This window comes from Conger conger, chromosome 17 (genome assembly GCF_963514075.1).
Source record: "Conger conger chromosome 17, fConCon1.1, whole genome shotgun sequence".
Taxonomy (NCBI): Eukaryota; Metazoa; Chordata; class Actinopteri; order Anguilliformes; family Congridae; genus Conger; species Conger conger.
Window position 1 is genome coordinate 30,847,304 of NC_083776.1, and position 25,728 is coordinate 30,873,031.

The 25,728-nt window shown below is 49.9% G+C and overlaps 1 protein-coding gene across 3 annotated transcripts in view; it reads left to right on the forward strand.

Moving 5' to 3' along the window:
• The window catches only part of LOC133116456 (protein diaphanous homolog 3-like), a 354,934-nt gene that overhangs the window by 305,299 nt on the left and 23,907 nt on the right, over nt 1-25,728 (forward strand). The gene's annotated exons all lie outside the window — the stretch shown is intronic.

Below are 25,728 nucleotides of genomic sequence, written 5' to 3' on the forward strand. Positions count from 1 at the left end.
CCACGCCGTCCCCAATCCCGCTCTCTCTCTCTCCACCGACGACCAAGTACCCCGAACCCCTCCCCACCCCCCTCTGTGTCCCGAGAGCCACGCGCTGTCTGCGTCATCAGCGGTCGGGATGTCGTTTCCACAGCGCGCAGACGCGCCGGAGAACGTGGACGCCGTGCTGCCGGTGTTTAGCGTCGACGTAGCGGGGGCTAACCACGGCTTTTCTCCCCCGAATACAGTCCCCTGCCTCCGAGAGCCCGGCCTATCGTAACCGAAGTCGGGGGGGTGACCGCGCTCCAGGCTAAAGCCCACCGTCTCCGCGCCCGGAGCCCGTACGCACAACAGCGCTAACCGCTCTGAGCGCGCCCTCCCTCTGCATTATTTATTAATTACATTGTGAGAGATATTGCGGTTTCAGCAGCTGCGCACCAGCGGCGGGGGTTCACCTTCCCGCGGAAAAAGGTTACGGGCGTCATTACCGGCGCTCTTAAAACAGGAAGCGGTAACCCTGCGGCACCTCTGCTCCGTTTCAGCGCCGGCCGGGCGGAGAGACGCGCTCCGCTCCCCCCCGCGCCGTTACAGGACGCTGCCTGGTGAGCCTCCTGCCACTTCCTGTTTCTCAGGCTGGAGAAGCGAGGGAGGGAGGGAGGGAGGGAGGAGGGAGGGGGGACAGAGGGAAGAGAGGAGGAGTATTTTGTCGCGTGCCGTGATCCATCACGCGGGAAACGAGGCCGTCGTCTCGCCCGGCGCGCTCACATGTCCAGCAGCCAGAGTAATTGGAGTGTAGGGGGATTTCAGCTCTCCAGAGGGACATCCCCCCACGGACAGGGGGCCTCCGAGCCCCGCTGCCCGTCCCCGCCCGCTCCGACCGTGGCTTACTGAGCAGTCGAGCCCCAGGCTTCGCCCCGTCAGTGTAGGCCCCGTCGCCGGCCCTGCGCTAGCCGCTAGCGCAAACGGCTAATTACCCCTCATCCTGCAGCGCTGCGGTGCAGCTCCATTCCTCCATCTGCCGCTTTCACAGAACCGCTTCTCAACATTAACCCGCATTTCAGAAATCTCTTTCTCTTACCATTATCGCTGCTTCTGTGCTTGCTTACTTGGCTTACGCGCACTTATTAACCGGAATTAACCCTTCTGCGTGATTTGGAAAGTGTTTTTTCTTCGCCGTTGTCAATGTTGTTGTTGTTATTCTCGCTAGCGACTCTTGCCCTTTCCTAATTGCTCTGTGTTGGTGTGAAAATGTGTGTTATTAAGCCCTGGTGGATGGCCGGAGGGGATTGCAGTCAGGTAAGGAAGGCGCCCTGATGCGTGCCGTCTCCTGGGCTGGGCGGGGCCCCGCCGGGGGAACGTACGGGGCTGAGCCCGGGAGCAGGGCTCTGCTAATCACGCCACGCCGTTCATACCCTTTAATAATTGATCTCCCGGGTCCCGCGCTTCACACGCGGGGAATTACAGCAGAATCATCTGTGTGTGGGAGGAGGCGCTGTCATTAGCGGCGCGATTGAGCGGTCAGAGGTCGTCCTCCTCCTCCTCCTCCTCCTCCATTGGCGGTTTGGGACCGGGCCCCGCCCTGTTAGCGGGGGCGAGCGCACTCTCTCTGCGGGACCGGACAGGTGCGGAGAGGCTGGGCTTGACTGATCTTTCAGCCGGGTGGGGACGGGGTCTGTGTGTGTTCAGAGCTTAACGGGGTGATGTGTGGCATCCTGCTGACTCGGGTAGAACTGCCTTTTATTTTTACCCCCATACGCTGCACCACACGCCCAGACACAGGCACACACGCACGCACGCACGCACGCCCAGACACACGCACACACGCACGCACGCACGCACGCCCAGACACAGGCACACACGCACGCACGCACGCACGCCCAGACACACGCACACACGCACGCATGCACGCACGCCCAGACACAGGCACGCACGCACGCACACGCACACGCACACACACGCACACTCATAAGCACACACACACGCCCAGACACAGACACGCACGCACGCACACACGCACGCAGACACACACGCACACGCACCCACACACACACAAACACAGGCACTCACACACGTACACAAACATACACACCCAGGCACACACAGACACTGGCACAAAACAAGCACTCAGGCGCACACATACACACAAAATACTAATCCATCCATGTGCAATGATATTAAAAACCATACTAATAATTCTAGTCCTCGTAAAAATGATTATCTCATTCTGTTCTCTATCTCTTCTTCCCTCTCTCTTAATCTCATAAATTTGTTTTCTTTCTCAGTCACTTCCCTTCTCTATTTCTTCATCTTTCTCTTTCCCCCTTTCATTTCTCTCTCTCTCTCACTGTCTCTTCAGTGCAATTATTTGGTGCTTCTTTGTCATGGCAGTTGAAGCACTGATGCCCATGCATGCACATGTTTGACATTTACAGTAAATCACTCTGGCATAACATGAAGATGATCATAACAACACTTACAGAAATTAAGATTGACTGTAAATAAAAGAGCAGCACAGGTATACAAGGCTGACCTCTCCGCCCCCTCTCTCGCGGTCTCCGTCTCTCACTCTCTCCTCATCTCCCATTTTAAGCCACCACTTTAAATTCACCCAGGCCAGTATGACTGAGTCCCAGGGGGTCGTGGGTAAAGGTGTCTGGTAGGATGAGATTTGGGGAGCAGCTTTCTAATTAAACTGGACGTGAAAACAGGGTTTTATGAGTCGATGGATATCACCCCGCGAAATGCAGAAATGCTGATTCACCATCTCCCTGCAACATCCTGCCTTTTTCCTGTTGACGCTTTTGTCCATTTTTAATTTAGTTTTTGTTTGTTCCGTTTGTTTTTTGATTTTGGGAGAATGAGAGAGAAAATGTACAATATACTGTCAGGCTGCTGAGCTACATGCACTGCATATCAAATGCAATGGTCAGTAACGTCAATTTCGACCTCGTCAAGCAGAATTCTTTCCAGGGGTTTCGGCCAGATGCCATGTCCCATGTAATGCGTATTGTATAGTAGTCAGATGAGGTGGAGCTGAAGATCTTTCCAGAAGAATGATGTTATATATGTAGTGTAATCTTTTTGATATATAGGTGATTCATGTTTCTCCTTGTCCTTTGGTATGGTTTGCTTTCAGCCATGAGCCCTTTTCCACCTTCTGGAAAACTTCTGCCAGGAACAAATTTTCTGGAGAAAAGATAATCCTTCCTGGGTTCAGTGCCCATCTAATGACAAAACACACGTTCCTCTTGTTAAAATGGAGTCAATCACATGCCAAAAAATACCACTGTATGCTCATTGTGTACTAGATGTCACATTTTATATTTGTACATACAGGTATCTGCATCATGTTACCAAAATCAGTTTTTGCAAACCATGCCCCGGTACATGTTTTAATGAAATATTCAGCTTGTCTTAATAGCATCCTTTGATATTAAAGCTTCGAGTGCTGAGTGCTTTAAAGGTACATTTATGAGTGTTACCTGGGAGAAGGAGAAAAGGAGAGAAAGCTGTCCCCGGCCTGTGGAAGGTGCTTACAAAATTTCAGCTCATTTGCTCCTGCGACTGCTGTGAAATTGCGGCCCTCCAAAATTGTCTGAAACACCGAAACCGTTAGCAACCGTCTCCCCAGACGCTGATATGCTAGACGATTTGATGATGGGAAAATATTTTCCCAAATTATGTCCCGGTCTGAATTGAGCGCGGGCTTCCTCGGCTCGCTCCCCGTGCGAATGTGAGGGACGGGGGTTTTGTGGGGGTTTTTCGTCGCTCATTGCAGCGAGCCACATGCCAGCACAGCCTCCTGCATGAGCAGAGACAGATCTTTGGCACCGATTCGCAGGTTTAATTGGAGCGTTGCAGTTTTCTTCCCCCCCCCCCCCCCCCCCCCATCTCTCTGTCCCCCTCTCTCCACTCTCTCCTCTCTCCTCCAGTCACCCATCCCAAGAAGTATTTTTACCTCTTGTATTTGAGGAGCACAGTTGTTTTTCTCACACACGGGGTGATTCCATGAATAATATTTTGGAGGGGAGGTGAGAAAGGGAATAAGCTTTAAGAAATCAGACTATCAGAGGAAGTGCTCAGCCGCAGAACACCCTGCAGTTGGGTGGGGAGGAGTGGGGGGGGGCAGTCAGGCTGAAATGAAAGTCAGAAGGAAAGCAGGATGAACATTTGAAAGTTTTTTCTCTGCATAACGTGTTTGGCAAACTTTAGTGCGCGTCTCGGTGGGTTGCTGCTCCCTCTCGGGGGTATGATTCTGTCCGGGCTGCTCGGTTAAGGATGGTCCACCTTGGGCCTCGCTCCTTTTGTTGAATATTTATAGCGCTGCTGCAAATGAAAGGCCGGTCGGTCTCCACGCCGGCCGGGCTGGGGCGTTCATTGTGCGTCTTTGTTGACAGCCTCCCTCATGAATATGCATACAACAAAGCGCCCAATTAGCACTCTTTTAGCACCAACAAGTGGAAGAGTTATGGATTTCCTTCCCGCTACACTCATACATAGTCATGAGACGGCATTTTCAGCCCCGGAGCGGGAAACACGGTGCGCCGGTTGAGGCTGGATAAGGTGGAGCTCCATTCACACTCACCCAGGCTGCACGGTGAACACAGGCCTGTGGAGGGACGGGGGTAACAGGCCTACAGACCCCACGCTGGGTTGGGCTCCGGTCCTCACACTCACCCAGGGCAGGCCGGTGTGTGGGGCAGAGGGCAGGGTGGTGTGTGGGGCAGAGGGCAGGGTGGTGTGTGGGGCAGAGAGCAGGGTGGTGTGTGGGGCAGAGGGGTGTGTGGGACAGAGAGCAGGGTGGTGTGTGGGGCAGAGGGCAGGGTGGTGTGTGGGGCAGAGGGGTGTGTGGTGTGTGGGGCAGAGAGCAGGGTGGTGTGTGGGGCAGAGGGGTGTGTGGGACAGAGGGCAGAGAGCAGGGTGGTGTGTGGGGCAGAGGGCAGGGTGGTGTGTGGGGCAGAGGGCAGGGTGGTGTGTGGGGCAGAGGGGTGTGTGGTGTGTGGGGTAGAGGGGTGTGTGGGGTAGAGGGGTGTGTGGTGTGTGGGGCAGAGAGCAGGGTGGTGTGTGGGGCAGAGGGGTGTGTGGGACAGAGGGCAGAGAGCAGGGTGGGGTAGAGGGCAGGCCGGTGTGGGGCAGAGGGCAGGTGTGGTCACACCGCGTTGAGGCTCTGGCTTCTCAGCGGGGTTGAGCTGGAGCTTACATCGCCGGCACGACCAGCTCTGCTGCTGCGGGTCATCTTCCTGTTCTCTTCTCTCTTTTCTCCCCTTTGTATTCCTTCCATTAGGTTTCTGGCTCGCTTTGTTTCTTTCTGCATTTCTGTCTTTCTGTTTCCTGTGAAACCCGCAGCGCAGTGCGTGTTGTTGGTCAGTCTAAGTGAATAAATCACAGGGCATAATTAAACGGTTCACGCGCTTGTGTGCATTGGCTTTGGACAGCGTAATCTGAACCGACATGCTGATTTATGCATGTTTTTTTCCCCCCCAAATAAGAGTCGTGTGTTCACTCGTTTAGTGGAGAATGGAGTGGATGTTGGAGGAATGAGTGTGGAACAGAGGAAAATCCTGGAAGAGGAAAATGCTTTTCATTGTTACTGGAGCCCACATAATGAGGAACACCAATATTGTATCCTTTACCATGAGGGGGCCAAATGTTATATCTGGAGACTCCACGCCACTTGGCCTTGAATGACACCATCATTGCCTGGATTCTAATGGAGCAAATTGACTTAAATAATGCGGACAGCCCCTCCTCCTGGCAGTGCGCTGCAGTGCTACACTTTATCCTCTTCCCCCCACTCCTCTCCAAGCCTTTAAACCCCTGGCCGCAGTGCCCGGCACAGCCAGGCTTCCTAATGATGACAGAAGGAGGGACGTAATTGAAACGGCCTTAATGTGGACTTCAGCTCTTAAGAGCCTCTCTGATCGTGACCCTTTCTCACTGGCTGAACTGCCTTGTTCCCGTTTCTTTGAAGCTTTTAAAAAAGCTGCCGCCCGCCAGCCCAGGTGTGCCCACGTCAGGCCTCCGTGGGTAATGGCTCTATTGTGAAGCGTGGCTCGGTCTGCCCGCTGTACAGCTGCAGAGACAGAGACGGAGAAATTAATTCTCCGTTACGCAATGCGTCGTAAAGGCTGTTTAAGGGTGGTTGACCCCCATCGAGAACGGTACAATTTATGTAGATTACTGAACGCACCTTGTATTTTCACTCCTTTATTTGTATGTTTTGTTAGGCAAAATATTTGAGAAATTCTCAGTTCTGGTCCCTGGTCAGTAAACGCGTGTTGGGTATTAGCGGGTTAGGTACAGGCTGTGAGGTTCTCACCATGTGTATCTGGTCCCTGGTCAGTAAACGCGTGTTGGGTATTAGCGGGTTAGATACAGACTGTGAGGTTCTGCACCATGTGTATCTGGTCCCTGGTCAGTAAACGCGTGTTGGGTATCAGTGGGTTAGGTACAGGCTGTGAGGTTCTCACCATGTGTAACTGGTCCCTGGTCAGTAAACGCGTGTTGGGTATTAGCGGGTTAGATACAGGCTGTGAGGTTCTGCACCATGTGTATCTGGTCCCTGGTCAGTAAACGCGTGTTGGGTATTAGCGGGTTAGATACAGGCTGTGAGGTTCTCACCATGTGTATCTGGTCCCTGGTCAGTAAACGCGTGTTGGGTATCAGTGGGTTAGGTACAGGCTGTGAGGTTCTGCACCATGTGTATCTGGTCCCTGATCAGTAAACGCGTGTTGGGTATCAGTGGGTTAGGTACAGGCTGTGAGGTTCTGCACCATGTGTATCTGGTCCCTGGTCAGTAAACGTGTGTTGGGTATTAGCGCGTTAGATACAGACTGTGAGGTTCTGCACCATGTGTATCTGGTCCCTGGTCAGTAAACGCGTGTTGGGTATCAGTGGGTTAGGTACAGGCTGTGAGGTTCTGCACCATGTGTATCTGGTCCCTGGTCAGTAAACGCGTGTTGGGTATCAGTGGGTTAGGTACAGGCTGTGAGGTTCTGCACCATGTGTTTCTGGTCCCTGGTCAGTAAACGCGTGTTGGGTATCAGTGGGTTAGGTACAGGCTGTGAGGTTCTGCACCATGTGTTTCTGGTCCCTGGTCAGTAAACGCGTGTTGGGTATTAGTGGGTTAAGTACAGGCTGTGAGGTTCTCACCATGTGTATCTGGTCCCTGGTCAGTAAACGCGTGTTGGGTATCAGTGGGTTAAGTACAGGCTGTGAGGTTCTCACCATGTGTATCTGGTCCCTGGTCAGTAAACGCGTGTTGGGTATCAGTGGGTTAGGTACAAGCTGTGGGAGTTTGAGATAACCATCAGGTATCCCCACGCTGATTTCTCCCCACTTCAGACACGAGGGGAGCAGTGAGTAATGCTGGTCATTAAATCAATGTACTCTCTCCAATCTGAGAGGGAGCTGCAGTTTCTTCCAAAGTGCGCTTTAATTGATGTAACATGTCATTGTTCTGAAAGTTTGACTGTCAAAACTCCTGATTTATCGGGATTTCTCCGCAATACATCTTCCACACTGCGCGTAGCGTCCGTGTGCTTTTCTTTGGAGTGACTGATGATTACAGTGGGTTTCTTTTCCTTTTTAAAAGAACAGCACATCGAGGAAAGAAATATTGCGCACAAAATGTTTTTCTTTTTTATTTAGATAACACTTACAGTATTTAAAAAGGAGATAAATAAAAAACGCACTGCAGGTAAACAATGTTGTTTTCTAACAAATGCCCTCTCCATCCCCCTCAAAATAAGAAATTGAAGAAAACGAAAAACGTCTTTGTCCTAAAACGACGGAGCTGACTGTATATATTCTGTATAGAGAGCGAGCGGGAGAGAGAGGGGGAGCACAGAATGGCTTAAGAGTGTGTGTGATGCGTAAGCGGATGACTGCGGGCGCGATCTGCTCTTATGTGTGTTATGAGGAGCCGAACGGGGCCCAGTGTCAGTGATGGAGGCTGTGGGTTGTGAAATGGGAGCGGGGAGAGGCCCTAATCAGCCCCCTCACAGACCCACAGAAAGCTGCAGGTGAGCTGCTAATCTCTGATTGCTTAGCCTGCTATAGAGTCTGGGCTTTCTGGCTCCTGTAATAGCCATACCCCTCCATGGAGAGACAGAGAGGCAGAGATATTGTCTGCGGAAGGGATTGCGGAATGAGAGGCTTGATGGGTGAAATCCGCGGTGATTTCTCAGCGCCGGCACTGAAGCGTCGCATTGAGGAGAGAGGAACTTTCTGGAAGAAGAGGGAGGGGAGGGGCGGGGAGAGGCGATGGTGGAGATCTTTCCGGAATTTCCCCTCCTCTCCTGAAGTCCGAGAGCGCTCCTCCGCGCGCCCGCAGACCCGGGCACGGGGGGGGGGAGCCCCGCTGCGGCGTTTCGGGCGGGATCAGAGTGAGTTCAGCTGAACCGCTGATTGTTTGCGGTCGGGGCTGTGGGCGCCCGGCGCTGATGGGATGTGACGCTTGCCTGCTCACCGCTCCGCATCCCGACGCTGCCCTCCCGCGTAGCGCCGGAGGAGGCCGTCTGTCCTGCGGGTCTGGGAGCCATAGAGAGACTGGAAATCACTCCTTTTCATTCTGCCTTTCGCTCCAGCCTCCGTGACGTCCGTTGAGTCCGAGAGGCAGGATGTAAAGGGCCAGTGGACATGCTTACTGTAAATAATATTTTTCTTTCCCCAATGTTACATCGGGGGGGGGGCACCTGAAAGTAAAAACAGGTCCATACAGGAAACCACCCAGTAAAGTGACAAATAAATTGAGCGCTCAGTTATTCCCCTTTTCCTCCAGACGGGGTGGGATGGCTGAAGACCGGGCCGTGTGCTGGCTGCATGCTGTATGCAGCACTGCTAGCCACTGCTGCATGTTCCTCTGGGCTATTTTTATTTTTAATTGCCTTCTCTTCCTCATTGGCCAAGCGGTGTGGCTGCAGCACCGGGTATTTCTCTTTTGTATTAAATGAGACGGGGTAGGTCATTTCGGTTTAATATTTAAGAGCGAGCGTGAGACCTGGAATACCCAGTTGCGCCCTGCTTTCAGACGGGGGTTAAGATGAGAGCAGCTGCAGGCAGTGTGTGGACCCTCAGGCCCCCCCTCCGACACCCCGGCACGCACACGCGTGACCGCCGTGCACGATGCGTACAGCCTCATACCCCTGTGTTACGCGCCCGTCATCCGGCCAGGTAAACTGAGACCGGCAGAAGGGTGCTTGTCGTGAGAGCCAGTTCAAGCGCGGTTTTCCACGTCCGATTTAATGATTCGATCATTCGTTTATTATTAGACCTCGAGCAGACGCACTTCGTAACGGCATTTGCGGAAGCGAACGCTCTTCTCCTCCGTTCCTCGGTTTGCTTCCCCCGTTTGTTAATAGTCCGATTGATCTGAGATCATTCGATCTCAGAAGCGGTTCAAAGGGACTTTGAGACCGTGTTGCCTTGGTGATGGCTGCCTGTGTGGAAAGTAGCTACTTTTTATTTTTTTTATTTAGATGCCGGCGAGCAGGTTGGCCCCGTGTGCAGGGGAAGGAGCCAGCGGCGGCCCCGTGTGCAGGGGAAGGAGCCAGCGGCGGTCCCCTGTCGTCCACCGCAAGCCGGGACGGGCCTCGGCCGCTGGCCCTGGGCTCCAGCCCGTGCCGGGCGGAGAGCTGTGGGGGAGGGGGGGGCGTGCTCAGGGCCGGCTGCCTGGAGCTGCTCTGGACCCAGCCCGTCCTGCCGTAATTAAGCCCATTGAGACGCAATTAACGGACCTTGTTTTAAAGTCCGAATAAATAAACGAACTGATGAAATAATTACACGTACATGCCTATGAGCAGCGTGTATTTTTAAAGCTGGCGACGGGACTCCTTCAGAGGTGAAATATTAATGCCCTGTGATTGCCTGCTTTTCTTTGTGGCTACAAAGGGGCAGTTAGATTTAAGTACAGGCTAAGCGCTTTGACTTTGTGCGGCTCTATAATTTAAGGGAAACTTCATCATTTTAATCGTATCAACTGTAGTTGGCTCCCATATTGAAAAAATTACATTTGTTTAAATTAGAGCAGAATAACATCCACAGCATATTCACAAACTGCTTTGAAATGATTGTATTTACCCCAATGCAACACTCAATATTTTAACCGCAGCGTTATGTCTATATTGGGAACTGACTTGGTCCTGCAGCTATGCTTTTTTTAAATGTATTTATTGGAAGATGAAATTGCATCTGGTCGCCCGTGGTGAGGAGTGTGGATTTCAGGACTTCCTGCCCTGGGTGTATTGGATTGAGAAGCTCTCCCTGTGAGGGTTGGAGTTGGATGGCCTCTGACCAGTCTGCGATTGCATTAGCCCCCGTGTTCTCATTCACAGCTCAAACCTGCGGCCACTGCACCCTCTGTTCTCTTCCATACCGAGCTCCTGAATCTCATTCTGCGCCTCTTACAAAAACGTAATGGCGGCTGTTGCTCCACCTGTAGGGGCTGGTCTTCTCTTTTTAACGGTCCGTGGAAATTTTTGGTAAGGTCGGTTGTGAACCCCGTTTTCCTGCACACCTACATCCCATTGGCTATGCAGTCCGACGCGTTCCTGCCCACGTTTGATCCCTGCGGTCGTCACAGAGCTCAGCTCTGCATTAACCTGCCTGGTCAGATCGGTGGGTCTGACGTGAGTCGTGAGATGACAGGGCAGAAAATATGTAGATCTATACAGTACTGTGCTAATGTCAGAGTCCCTTTTCGCTTACTCAGTTTCCAGTCCAATCAGCCATTCGGTGCTGTACATTTTTTCTATGTCGGACAATAATGCTGGAAATGTATGTTGAACAGAAAACCCTACCGCTCCAATCCGTCCCAAGTTACCAGCTGTGTTCTCCCAACAAAATGTGTTACCAAAAGTGTCAGTGACGTTATGAGAAACCTTTGCCTTCAAACATGACCGTAATATTCAAATCTAAGGTAATATTTCTGATGAGATTTCATATAAAATGATTAATAACTGCCTATAATTCATCTGCCAAAGGAAGGTGAAAATCAAGGAAAGGAAAATTATATGAAAAAAAAAGAATGGGTGCTTCCAAATGAGTTTTTTTAAAAGATTATTTTAAGATACAGCAAAAATGGGATTAACTATCACAAAACTGGTACTTAAGGATTTTATCTTTGAGGGATGGGACACTCTTGAAGAAATCTATGGGTCTTTCTGTCAATCCGTCCACTGTGAGAGTGCTCAATGCTATGGGCCTGAATTCTAAAAGGGTGTCTGTGTGTAGCTGTCAAAGGAAATGGAAATAAACAAAAGTGACAAAAGAGAACCAAAAGTGCAAACCTATGGACCGATGAGTCTAAGTTAGAGATTTTCTGAAGTAAGAGAAGGCAACACTGTATGTATGCATGCTCTCGGAACGATGTTTACAACCCAAACAAATGTCTACAACCAAACAACTACCCAAATGTCTACAATCCAAACAACTACCCAAATGTCTACAATCCAAACAACTACCCAAATGTCTACAACGCAAACAACTAACAAAATGTCTGCAACCAAAACAACCACCCAAATGTCTACAAACTAAACAATGACAGAAATGGCTTCAACCCAAACAACTACCAAAATGTCTACAATTCAAACAACTATGCAAATGTCTACAACCCAAACTACTATCCAAATGTCTACGACCATCAGTCGAGAGTAGTGGATAATCAGTGCCCCTTTAGGGTTGTAGAACATCTGGGTGATTTAGTTTTGATTGAAGGCATCATGAATACTCATAAATACAAACAAATCTCAACATAGCGCAATCCCGTCCGGACAACGTTTGATTGGGAGCAAATTAATTCTACAGCAAGATAATGACCCCAAGCGCACTGCTAAGATCAAGCAGCTGTGTTCTCGGAACAACGGACTGGCCATCCCAGGCTCGTATTTGCATTATTTGGTGTGAAAGAAGCAGAAAATGCAACCAACTTCTCCAAAACATAATTTTGGAGCGTGTTTACGAGTAGAATAGAAAAATATTTGTATTTGAGGATCTTTTTCTCAAAGCATGTCTCCCAAATAGAATGGGCGCTGTAATAAAGGGAGAACATGTTAAATACTGAAAGATGGAGGTTTTTCTGCATTATTGTGTTAAATATATAGCTTAATTATTTCTTACTTTGAAAAATAAATACAGTAACTTAACTTTCACTGGAAAGTTGAAGGGTGTACAAGCACATGCACACACGATCCATTGAGATTCACACTGTTTAAATTAAAGCGTGTATATTCACTTGTTCTGTCATGTTAGAAGTTTTTAATAAGGGGTGGGGACTGTCTGTGGGGTTACATGACATTAAATGCTCATTAAGTGCATTGTGTCATTACTTTCTCGTTAAGTAGGTTTTGGGCACAAACAGTTTAGGCAGCACAGGTTTAGTTTATGATTAAATAAAATTAAACTGAGGAACATCATCCTAGTGCAGATGGTAGACTGGAACGGGCTCTAATTGTTAGATAAAACCCATAATGCATTGCTCCTCTCAGTGCGTTATGGAAAATGGCATTTGCGAAATCGTTCATCACTTGAACAAATGAACAAATACTGACTCCAGACCCTTAGCTAAGCTGTGGCATAATCCTTTTTTTGTGTTTGTGGTAAGCTGGCTTGTATTTTACCCTGTGAAACTTGGATTTATCCCCAAATTAGCAGCACTCACTGCTCATGCCAATGGACAGAATGGGGTGGCTATCACTTCAATGTTCTCTCCGGACCAGAAATGGACAGAAACAGCGTGAGATGGAGCAAACCCACATAAAATATGCATAGCTATGACCATTGTCAGCTGAAAGAAGCTGAATTAAAGCCCACAGAAATGGCACTGCGTGGCGTGCGGTTTTGACTCCGAGTCACTTTCTTACACAGTTACTTTGTCCGCCATCTCCCTTAAAAGTCTAATTGTGACGATGATGTCATCTGCAGCTCTGCCCTCAGAACACTGGGGTTAATTTTTTGCTCTCGCTCGCTCTCTCACACACACAGTGGGATTCTTTCTTTTTTTTCCCCCTCATTGTCCATTCATCCATCACAAAACGTGGTGGAATTATTCATCCGGGCGCCAGCTGCTTCGTAATTGCCCAGCTTGGCGTTTTATAGGGTTGTAGTCTGCGGAGATTAGCTGTTGCCTTCCATTTCGCTTCTGCCCCCTCCAGAAAGACCCACTCCACTGAAGCCCAGGACTTGTCCTGAGGCGAGGTCTCTCAACACGCGCTCCCAGTCACCGCCAAAAGTCCTTTCACCCCCGTTCCTCTTTCACCCCCGTTCCTCTTTCAGTCCCGCTCGCGGTCGGGGAACTCGACTCCTCAACGCTTTGATCGTCGCTTCACCGCGGCTCCTGTTTATTAAACCTTATTCTGCCCAAATTAAATCTGCGCTGGTTGGGAAGGGAGAGGGCTATTGAGCGAGAGTTGTTGTTGAAATGCAGCCCACAGACAGATGCTCCCCTGGAAAGAACAGGGGAGGCGGTAGGACAGAACGCCCAAGGTAGCCGGGCGCATTTGCTTAAATAACAGGAGCAAAGCCACCAGTGCCAGAGGATGGCAGTGAAGCCTCTTCTGTTCACCTCAGCATCATGGCTGAAGGAAGAAACACGCCAGAGCTGATGAGCACTCTTCCTCTTCTGACTGCTCGTCATCACCCCGGCCCGCATCAGAAGGGCACTCACCGAACGGCGCCTTTCAGAACCCCTGCTCCCCCAGACTGCCTTTCAGGATAATCTTCCACCACTTACCTAAAGCCTTACTGAGATGCGGAGAACATGCTAACGGCGTTGGTTTGGAGAGGACACGAGGGAGGGAGGGAGAGAGAGGGAGAGAGTGACGTAGGCAGAGGCATGTGAGATATGTTCTGTACCAGAGTTGAGGTGTTGAACGCTAAATCCTGCTGCTGCCTCTTCGCACGTCTTCCGGCATGTCTGGCGCCGGGCTCATCTTGTGACTCTCCGCCGAAGATAAAAAATATATAATTTTTTTAAATCCCGTCACTAATATGACATTACACCTCCTGCATTATCGCACCTTTAACGGTTTAAAGCCGTTTGTGTTCCCGAAGAATGGAAAGGAAGGAGAGGTAAAAAATCCCACCAACAAAAGGGGACAGGTTTCTGAAGCTCCCCTGCGGCTAATCCCGGTAAATCCCGCACTGTCGTCAGTATCTTGAACAATGGCGAGGCTGGGAGCGATAGGGGGATTACAGTGTGACGTGCGCATGCATCACGTTACACGCCAAACCTGGGCCTTCTTCCTCTGTCCAGTTTTGGCACTAGAGATTTAGGAATTATTTATCAGATCCACAGTGTGACAAACGCATGCACATACACACACGCACACACACATGCACATACACACACACGCACATACACACACACACACACACACACACACACACACACACACAGACAGAAACACACACGTGCACACACATACAGATGCGTGCGCACACATACACACACACACACACGCTATTGATGTGACTAATAATCATTCACCTCATCAGCTCCTTCGTCCCGTCACCCAGCTCAAACGGTCGCACACTTAGCCAGGGAAACGGGGCCACGCACTTGTCCAGCAGTCTTTTTGGAGTCAATATTTGGGTTTGAAATGTTTTCTTGAAAGGTTACTGAAAAAGTGCAGCTGGCTTTCATCCAGTCCAACAGAAGAGAGGGAGGGTGAGAGGGGAGGGTGGTGGAGAGAGAGAGAGAGAGAGAGAGAGAGAGAGAGAGAGAGGGAGGGTGAGGGTGAGAGGGGAGGGAGAGAGCGTGAGGGTGAGAGGGGAGGGAGAGAGGGTGAGGGTGAGAGGGGAGGGAGAGAGGCGAGTGTGATAGGGAGAGGGGCAGGGTGAGAGGGGAGGGAGAGAGGGGAGGGAGAGAGAGAGAGGGGGAGAGGGGCAGGGAGGGAGGGTGAGAGGGAGAGATGAAATTAAATACCGTTCAGTGTTATGTTGGTGCACCTCACATGATGCTGCACGTAAAAGCACTCACATACTAATGGACACACGCGCACGCTAATGGACACACGCGCACGCTAATGGACAAACATGCAGCCTGTAGCGTAAGGTCAAGGACTGGGACCCGCAAGGTCGGTGTAGCTCAATTAAATCCACATAGTCGTTGGGCCCTTGAGCAAAAGGCCCTTAACCCTGCATTGGTCCAAGGGAGGATTGTCTCCTGCTTAGTCTAGATCAACTGTAAGTCGCTTTGGATAAAAGTGTCGGCCAAATGACATGTAATAATAAATAAGAAACACGTTTATGTATTCTGTGTACTTTGGCAATATGTTTCGACTATATGTATTTTGCGTCTATAAAGCTAAATTGAATTTGACAGAGAACCGCTGACTTATTTAGGGTAGTTGATGGCGACGGCCTTGTGGTCATCTCCGCCTCTGTTGCGCTGTTAGAGGCAGGGGGAGAGCAGAGCACGGGGGGAACTTTTCACAGCAGTGCATTTAAAGGACAGTTACCCGGTAACGACAGAAGGTGCCGGGAACCTAGAATAGATCACCAGTGGCATGTCTGATCTTTTCTGAGCAGAGTGAAAATGGAACGACGCAACACTTCAGTCGAGCTCGCTGTTTTTCATGTGCAAATTAAACTCCGCAACACACTGACAGTTCACATTGAGCTCTCGGGCTCCTTCTCCGCGTCTCTCTAACCGTCCTTATTACTAATCCTGTCCTAATCTCCCTTCGCTGCATCTCCCGCGTCGTTGGGAAAAAAACCCACACTCCAGCGCGAGAAAGAAGACAGTGGCCATCCTCTTTTGTTCTGCCCGGATGTTTTGAAGATGTAAATTAGATTAGCGTGCAGCCGCAAATAGATGGAGGTTAACTCCAGCTTCTGCGTTGGCTTATAAGAAACCATAATTAGCATATTAATAATGATATATTCAGCTTCTTTTGTATTTCAGCTTCCCCGGCATCTGGGAAAGAAATAAAAGGTGCATGTGTATCTTTATAATGACAAGAAAGGCCTGAGCTCAGAAGTGGCTGGTCTACTCGGCAGACAAGAAGATATCCTTGTCTGCTTGTCCTGAGCCAGACCCCTTGCTGGTGAAATGGGGACATTTGTCATGTTTTGAAGTATGTTTTTTGGAACTGCTGATATTCGGGGGAAAGTTTCCTTTGCCACGAATGTCAAAAGAGTTCCTGCAGCTGGCGTTTGTGTGAAGAGCAAAAACTGTGTAGACAAACGGCGTGTTCTCCTGCCTGCTTCCCTCCCTCGCAGGCTTGTGTTAAAGTTGTAGATACCCTTGCGAGTGATCCGTCCCGTCACCCTTCTTGCTAGAGGCTGCAGTCTGCTTCCATGTAAATTAGGGTGGCTGGCGCATTCCTGGTGCCTTCACCAGTTGGCTGGGTGTCGAGTGGCTCCAGAAGAGAGTCCTTATCACGGTGGACCAAGAGGCCCTGCCTGTTTCAGAGCCCGGTGCAGATTAGATTACATTCATTTAGCAGATACCCCGTAAAACTGACTGTGTATGGCCATTCAGAGCCGCTACAAGCGCAGTAGTAGCTACAGGATGATATAAAGTATTTGGCACCTCACTTCACACTGCAATAAAGAAGCATTAGAATCTGATGTATCTTTTGCCTAATCAACTAGCCCAATGAACCAAGCCAGCTTGTGTGTGCCCTGTTTTTTCTGCAGGTACAAAGTAGAGGAATTTTAGAGAAAACCTTGAGGGAATCTGCTGTTAGATTTTTTAGAAGGATAGATTTTTCTTTTTAAATTGGAAACTTTATTGATGTCTGGAATGGTTACAGCATTTCAAATAATTATTTGACCCGGGTCTGGTTGTCGCTTAGTGCTGTTATGAGTGCTTCCTGGAAGGTCGGTTAGAGAGGGTCTGTCTGGGCCGAGGTGTGGCTGCAGAAATCCCTGTGTGTGTGTGTGTGTGTGTGTGTGTGTGTGTGTGTGTGTGTGTGTAGAGGGAACAGGGGTGTGTGTGTGTGTGTGTGTGTGTGTGTGTGTGTAGAGGGGGCAGGTGTGTGTGTGTGTGTAGAGGGATCAGGGGTGTTGTGTGCGTGTAGAGGGCAGGGGTGTGTGTGTGTGCGTGTGCGCTTGTAGAGGGGGCAGGGGTGTGTGTGTGTGCGTGTAGAGGGAACTGGGGCGTGTGTGTGTGTGTGTGTGTGTGTGTGTGTGTGTAGAGGGAACAGGGGTGTTGTGTGCGTGTAGAGGGCAGGGGTGTGTGTGTGTGTTTGTGTGTGTGTGTGCGCGTGTAGAGGGGGCAGGGGTGTGTGTGTGTTTGTGTGTGTGTGTGCGCGTGTAGAGGGGGCAGGGGTGTGTGTGTGCGCATGCATGCGTGCGTGCGTGTTGAGGGGGCAGGGGTGTGGCAGCAGACATCCCTGTGTGCGTGTGTAGAGAGCCCTGAAGCTCTGAGCGGAGAGAGACAGAAGCTCTCTGACTGATGAAATGGCGGTTGATTTATGACGGCTGTCGGCAGGTGCAGGGCCTCGTTCTGTCGGGCGAGGCTGAAGGTTGACGAGTTCTCTTATCAATCACACCCCGCTCGGCGCCGGGCGAGGCACCACGACCCCTCAAACGGGCGCCACGGCCCTCCCGCTTCCCCTGTCACCGCCGCAAACAGGAAGTGGGTGGCAGGGAAGGACCAAACAAACAGTGGGAGATATTTTTGGAATAATTGGTTTTGGTAGCTTTTAAGTGGGGATCACACACTTCAGTCCTGTTGAGCGACCATTATATGTGTGTTTTTCCGTGGCTCCTTTCAATCTGATACGTACCTATAAAAAACCCAGCAACACGGCCCTCCAAGAATTCTGTTTGGGAGCCCTGAACTTCAACTGCTTGCTCTAACAAGCCAGTGCTTTGGCCATTATTTATGTACTGCAGAGATGTTTGGTTGCTCGGGTCCTGCATGTTTGTCTTTGGTTAATTAAATGACCCCTGAACCCTTCCTTTATAATGCTTCAGAATGATTAATGTTTAGGATTCAAGATAACTTTCATTGCGACATTATCTGAAACAAAGGACCTATGCAGGTTGCACCAGCTTTGTTTTGGAGATGTAATTACAGGTGTACCAGGGATGAGGTTGACAGTATGATTAGTACGATAATTGGATAGGTTTCTTTGGGGTTGCCAGAAAATATGAGCTCTTCTAATTTGCGCCCTAATTCTAAGGAAAACAAGTGACCCTGGTGCAGAATTGCTGTGATCCCTCATTAGAATGTAATCAAGAGGAGATTAATTGCCTCCCAACATTACGTGTCTATTCCCATTATCACAGAGGTGGGGAGCGTCATCTTTAACAGGCCCACCGATGCAAGTTCACAGCCTTTTCTCTTACTCTGACTCCTACTTTCACACCTCTTTCAATTTGGATTTTCAGTTTTGGAATATTGAATCGAAGGTTTCTTTCGAAAGGGTGGTAATTTGGTTCACGAGTAGCGCAGCATTATTTTTCTGTTTTATTTTCCCCCTAGAGTTCAAGAAAATGCAGGCCCTCAGCTTTCAGTTGATGTCTCATACACTGCAGTCTGTACATATTTGCAGACAATATGCTTATTTGAATGTTACATTTTGAAACGCTTTCCTGAAAAAACAGATCTCATAGATCTGCAAAGGTTCCCACCTCAGGCTCACAGGCTTGGCGTGAGCTGTACCTGGTTAACCCCACCCTGATCCCTCCCCCTCTGGTGCGTCTCCCACTGGCTTTCAGCTGTGGCAGCTGTCGTTTTTATACTTTCCCAACCCCATCCACCAGTTTAGTAAACAAACTGGCCGGGCTGCCGTGATATAACTGCTGAGTGTACATTAAAAGAAGCTTTAGTGGTGTGTTCAAAGTCCAAAGTCCGAGTCCTGCCCTGGTCAGGTGAGCGGTGGCAGAGAGCTCCGCGTCAGTGTTCAGCGCTGTAATGCCCACTGCAGCCGGGGAGATGCAGTTGAAGTGCAGCTACAAACTGAGTCTAGTTCTGAGGTTTTGTGGAGTTTGCTGGGGGGCATGTGATGTCTTGTGCCTCATCGGAGCAGAATTGGTCTTTTCTCAGAATTCATCTCTCCCGGCTTTTCATACGGATGCCAGATATATATAGCTAGGTATGGATGGATACTGTTGACAGATGGATGTACTTATTCTGGGTGTTTAGAGATCCTAAATATGTTGCATATTAACTTCTAAAACACTAATGTTCCTAGTCTGAACAGTTGCCGCATTTCCAACAATTATTTTGGCTGTTGGTTGGTTAGCAGTTAGCCCTGCTGGAGCTGGTTACTCGTGTACCACTTTCAGTCAATACCTTCCCTGACCTCGTACCTGACCTTTTGCATGCCAATCTTCTGGACTTCTGCGAGGGGTGAAATGCATTGACTGCCATGGGTGAACGCTCGTAAGGAATAGAGTCGTCGTGCTAAATGGGGAAGACATTGCCAGCTATTGGAGGAAGATCCTGGGCAGGTTCTGGATGTTCTCCTGGGAAATGTTCCCGGGTCTGTTGACGTTTCTAATTCCCGTCGGCAGGCTGCTCCATTATCTCTGTAGCAGCGGGCTGCTTTGACATGTTCACCTTGGTGGCCTTTAAATGTCTAAAAGCAGAACTCATAGGCACACGGCATGGCCTGAATTGGATCTGAATGAAAAAACAAAAAAAAGTGTAATTACAGGCAACAAATGAACAGTGGCTAAAGCTACCTGCAGCCGCCTGCCTGATTCATACTGTTAGCATAACTGCTTTTTTGACCTACTGTTCAGGTCAGAAAGTTTGCCCTGGTCTGCTGCACCAGAGGTCCTCCAATGCATAGCGTGTAAATCCTGCCTGATACCGCAAAATCTGCCTTTTACTGCTGAACCAATCAAAGGAAGACAGTGAATCATCACTCCCAGTCCATCCTGAGCCAATGGACATGCAGATGATTGTTGACACCCTACGTATCACTTTTCCCTCAGTTTTTAGCTTGAAAAGTAGACAAACCTGAAACCAAATTGTCAGGGTTTGCATCCGTTTATCGGGGACCCCCTCCTCTCCACCAAAAAAGGTTTCTGTGCTGCAGAAGAAACCTGCAGGATTCTCCCGGCACACGCACACAAACGGCATGGAGATGGTGCTCTCTGTGGTGTTGGTGGAGGTTTCACCAGGAGGCCTCTAATCTGCCGGTGTGCTGGCGGTTTCTGGCAGGCAGGGAGAGCGCGGTCTGCTCTGATAATGCTGCACCACCCGTGCCCGCCTCACACACAATAACGCTGTTCTTATTAAGGGAGATTAACTGCTAATGGCTTCCCCTATTGTTCAGTTAATTTAAGGGGTTGTCAGAGTTTATTTGCTTTGTTGCTTGTTGAAACGGAACTTCTCAAGTTGAGCTAACCTGTTTTTATAACTCATATAAATAATGATGTTTTGTTTTGGGGGAAAAGTTTTCTGCTTTATGCTTCTCCAGGTCTCTTTTGTGGTTTTAATTCAAACTGCTGTCATTTGGAGAGCTGTGGTGGGGAAACGCTTTTCCTAACAGCGTAGCTGTTCCCAGCGTTTCCCGTTTGCGCGTTTTGCTGGCTCTAATAGTGTTGACCATCCTTCTGTAGTTTGTGCTGGTTGTACAAACCTAATGAAGGCCGTTATGTGCTCTTTTGTGCATCTTATTTGCATTAATTTTGTGTGTGCTAAATGAATGCAAATGAAAACCACTCACTTCCTGCAATTTTCACAGTGGCGTGTGATGAACAGGACCCGTTAGAAGACTCCATATAAGGAGCGGTTCTCTCTGTCTGTGCGCCCTGCTGTACTCCGCTTTCCAGCCCTGCGGTTGGCCGAGTGCTCAGTCAGTCCCTCAACACTCCCACCACATTTTCACAAGTGAGTGTGGTGGTCACGGTTAGCGAGCGTCAGTCTGAGTCAAACAGGCGGACGTACGGGACTGTATCGGGGAGGGACCATGGAGTTATGTCCCTGGACAAAGTGTCCATCCTGGGATTTTCTTTTGAAATGTGAGTGGAGATTGTAAATGAGTGTTGGAGATTGGGACGGGATGGTGTCATTGAATGACAGAGGGGATGAGGAGAAGATTGGTGCGTAGGAGGGAGGGGTATGGCCCATGATGCCTCTTTGTTTCCACGCTTTCAGGTTTTGTCTGTAGGCACTCTGTCCCCGGGCATTGATCTGCACAAAGTGCGAAGTTGTGAATCTGCTGCCTGTTGTATTGGCTCCTGTCTCTGCTGTAATAAAGCTGTTCCTTGGTTTAGCCGCCCACAGACGTCTCAGGAGCCTTAAGAGTGCTCATTTTACACTTAAGGAGTGAATAAAGCAGGGATCGCAAATGCCAGTCCTGGAGGGCCACAGTGCCTGCAGGTTTAACTCCAGTCCTGGAGGGCCACAGTGTCTGCAGGTTTAACTCCAGTCCTGGGGGGCCACAGTGTCTGCAGGTTTAACTCCAGTCCTGGGGGGCCGCAGTGTCTGCAGGTTTGACTCCAGTCCTGGAGGGCCGCAGTGCCTGCAGGTTTAACTCCAGTCCTGGAGGGCCGCAGTGCCTGCAGGTTTAACTCCAGTCCTGGAGGGCCGCAGTGTCTGCAGGTTTAACTCCAGTCCTGGAGGGCCACAGTGTCTGCGCGTTTAACTCCAGTCCTGGAGTTACAATGACCCATATATAATTAAAAACGGCTTGCGATACACGTTATTAAAAGCGAAAGCGCCAGTCCAGTCCATTTAGAGGGGGGGAAAAAAAGCATTCTGAATAACCCAGCAGCCGCATGTATACAGGGTTCATGTATATATGCATGTACATCACCTTGCATAAAGCCCCGAGCTGAGAGCGCCAGATAAAACAAGCCTCGGCCCGTGTTCTGCGCGGGAGAGGAGCCCGAGCCTGCCTTCCCGTGTGCCGCGCATACAAACTCGCGGGAGACTGACAGCGTGTGAACTCCGGCCCCATTAGCGCGCGCGGCCAATACAAAACCGCCATTAAAGGCGGGCGCCGGCGCTATAATCATAAAAATTACAAAGTATCAGGCGGCAGTCATTACGGGCGCTGCGGGGAGCGAGAGGGTCGCGGCACGAACGCGTGGGGAGGAATGCATATTTAATGCCCCAGATCTCCGAGGGTCCTCCTTTAAAGATCAGAGCGCCTCGGTCCACACACCGCCGCCACCAAACATCTCCCAGAAAGACTAATTACAGCCGGGCACCGCGCGCGTTAGTCTGAGCGGGGTCCTCTCTCTTAATGTCGCCTCTTGTCGAGTTTCTGAAAGGCCAGAGTGGCTGCCACCTTTCAGAGTCTGTTTAATGGTGGAGCGGCACCGCTTCTGCTCGCTGCGGGGTCCACCAGGAGGAGGCGGGGAGTTTTTCTATCCTCCCAGGGCCTGCGTATAGGAGGCATTGACATTCAGCAACCAGCGCTGCGTTGTGGACTTAAACAGCCCATTTCCGCCAGCACCCCCTTCTTCCACTCCTAGAACTTTCTCTGAAATATTTTGTTGTTCAGGACTTTCATTGGCCGCACTGTCATTTTCTAAAAGAGTAGAAGAAGTAAAAAAAGGAGAGAGGGAGATAGACACAGAAAGGACAAAGACAGAAAGGGAGAGACACAAGAAGGACGGAGAAACAGTGAGAGAAAGAGAGGGAGAGAGGACATAAAGAAAAACAGAGTGAGAGAAAGATACAGAAAGGACATAGAGAAACAGTGAGAGCCCACAATGCAGTGTGGTTTTCTCCCTCTGCCCGCGCCGTGCTGGAGTGCCCCGCCCGCTTACGGACGCCTGGACCGCGCGGTGCGTGTGGCGTTACCCTACATTATTTATCATGTCCAGGGTGACCTGCGTAGCTCATGTTTCTCCTCACCAGAGTTGATGTTTTCTCCAGTCACGCCGCAGCCGGCACTGTTACTCTGATACCGCAGAGACGGGCGCTGCACTCCACACAGCTGATCCCCCCTTTCCATTACAAAGACCAGAAGAAAAAGGCCTTGTGCGTTGTGTTCCATTACATTATTTATTTTGTCCACCTGATTCCCTTCTTTTGGTAGCAGATGGCTTCCGTACACAGTTTCTGTATTAGTAGACCGGACTCTGTGGATGAGAGGACGGTCATAGGCCGGAGTAGTGCCTGCACATTTCAACTACGGACCTTCAACAAATTGAATGCCCAATGAGTCATAATTGAAATCTGTAGTAGAGCCTTTTTTCTGAGAGTTGTAGGCCACAGAAAACCCAGACAGGCACGTGCATTAAACAGTGCCGTACCTGTCACCTCCCCACCCTCAACAGAAGCTTGAGAAGAGAGAAGTGGCATTGGCACTGAGACTCGTAATACTGTACATCTCACCGGGGGGTGGAAGCACATTACTTGCTTTTATTTGCTCGCTTAGCGGGCACCCATCTCCAGACTTACCCCGCTCACACGTATACGCGTTATCCGCTTAGACAACTGTGCTTTTATTAAAGCCGTTCAGCCTAAGCTCCTTTAGTCAGCCGCACAACGGGAGAGTCCGGGAACCTGCAACCGCTGTCTATCTCTGTATCTCTTTCTCTAACTCGCTTTCTCCAGTCCTTTCTGTTTCTTTCTCTCACTCTGTTTCTCCATGTCCTTTCTGTTTCTTTCTCTCACTCTTTCTGTTTCTCTAACTCGCTTTCTCCAGTCCTTTCTGTTTCTTTCTCTCACTCTTTCTCTTTCTCTAACTCACTTTCTCCATGTCCTTTCTGTTTCTTTCTCTCACTCTGTTTCTCCATGTCCTTTCTGTTTCTTTCTCTCACTCTGTTTCTCCATGTCCTTTCTGTTTCTTTCTCTCACTCTGTTTCTCTGTGTCCTTTCTGTTTCTTTCTCTCACTCTGTTTCTCTATGTCCTTTCTGTTTCTCTTTCTCTAACTTGCTTTCTGCATGTCCTCTCTCTCCCTCTTTCTCTCACCCTGTTTCTTTATGTCCTTTCTGTATGTCTCTAATTCTGTTTCTCTGTGTCCTTTCTGTATCTCATTCTCTCACTCTGTTTCTCTTTGTCCTTTCTGTATCTCATTCTCTCACTCTGTTTCTCTTTGTCCTCTCTCGCTCTCCCTCTCTTTCTCTCACTGTTTCTCTGTCCTTTCTGGATCTTTCTCTCACTCTGTTTTTCTTTGTCCTCACCATCTCTTTCTCTCACTGTTTCTCTATGTCCTTTTTGTGTCTCTCCCTTTCGGTCTTTGTCCTTTCTGTGTCTATCTCCCTCTATCTGTCTTTCACTGTTTTTCTGTCCTGCTCTATCTGTTTTCCTTTTTTACTTCTTCTCCTTGTTTCTTCCGCTGTCTCCATTTCCGTCCCTATCCTTCCTGCTGTCCCTCTCTCTCTGTCCCAGTCTGAGCGTCTTGCTCAGGCTCTGTGCTTGCCTCACCGCGGACGGCTCCCTAATCAGACCGAGCACTGTATAATAACACACACACACGCTCGCGCACGCACACACACACACACAGACAGACACTCACACACACTCACACACACACTCACTCTCACTCTCACTCACTCACACACACACTCACTCTCACACACGCTCACACTCACTCACACACACACGCTCGCACACGCACACACACACTCACACACACACTCACACTCACTCTCACTCTCACTCACTCACACACACACACTCTCACACACACGCGCACACACACACACACACACACACACACACACACACACACTCACTCTCACACACACACACACACACACACACACCCACCCTGCGCTTCTGCACAGCGCGCTCCACCTGGGGCTTTCCCTTTCTAAACTGAGTCTGCCTGCCCTGGAAACTACCTGCTGTAGCTGAGCCCTGTTTGGTGCAGCGTGGTGTAGTTTTTAGGTCAGTCCTGTTCTGTGCTGTAGTGTTTAGTTTGAGTTTCAGGTGAGTTTTTTTCTTCTTTATTTTTTGGTGCAGTGTGTTGTGGTTCGAGGTTTTGAGCACACCCTGTTTGGTGCAGTGGTTAGGTGAGTCTTTGGTGCAGTGTTGCACCATTTGAGTTCTGCGCTGTGCTTCGTTCCTCCAGAAGAGAAATGGGATCACTTGCTGAAGGAAAGTGGGATCTCCCCATGGTATGAAAAATAACTATCTACCGACTTCTGTGCCTTTTTTTCCCCTCCAAGATCAATCACACAGCCATGATACGCCCGTCCGCTGCTCTCTCCGCCGCTCCTGTGTGCTCCGAGCGGTCACCGACGTCAATACTTTCACAGCGCCTGCGGATGAACGGGTCAGCCCAGTCTGTGTGTGGAGGCCTTGAGACTAATTATGACTGAAAATGCACCATAGGCCATAAAGACCTGGGCAGAGTTAATATGGAGTAAACACAGTTTGGGTTTTAAAATGCACCTGGACTGCCTCATAGTGACGGCATGCAAAGATCCGTCTGGTTTTTTTTTTTTTCTTCCGGAAAATATGCAGGAGCACATCTGATTTGTTGAAATTCTGTGTGTGTGTGCGTATGTACGCAGCTGTCTGCGTGTTTAACGTTTAAAGTACAGAGCTGAATCTCAGCTTTGTAATAGTCTGTCTGAGCCTTCATTAAGCATATGACACCTTCATTGCGGTGTCGTAGCGCTGTTATAAGCTGCTCATAACCACGTTTGGGCTGAGCAGCAGGTGGGTCTGGGCCGTGGGTCTGGCCCAGCGAGGGGGGCCCCCTGCAGCACTGCCAGGGCCGGGGAGCGGGGCTGAGCCTGGCTCCAGCTCCTGTACCTCAGAGCAGAGTGTCCTCAGGCAGCCTGTGGATGGAGCAGCAGTCACACTGCTCTCTCCGCTGCTCTCTCCGCCGCTCCTGTGTGCTCCGAGCGGTCACCGGCGTCAATATTTTCAC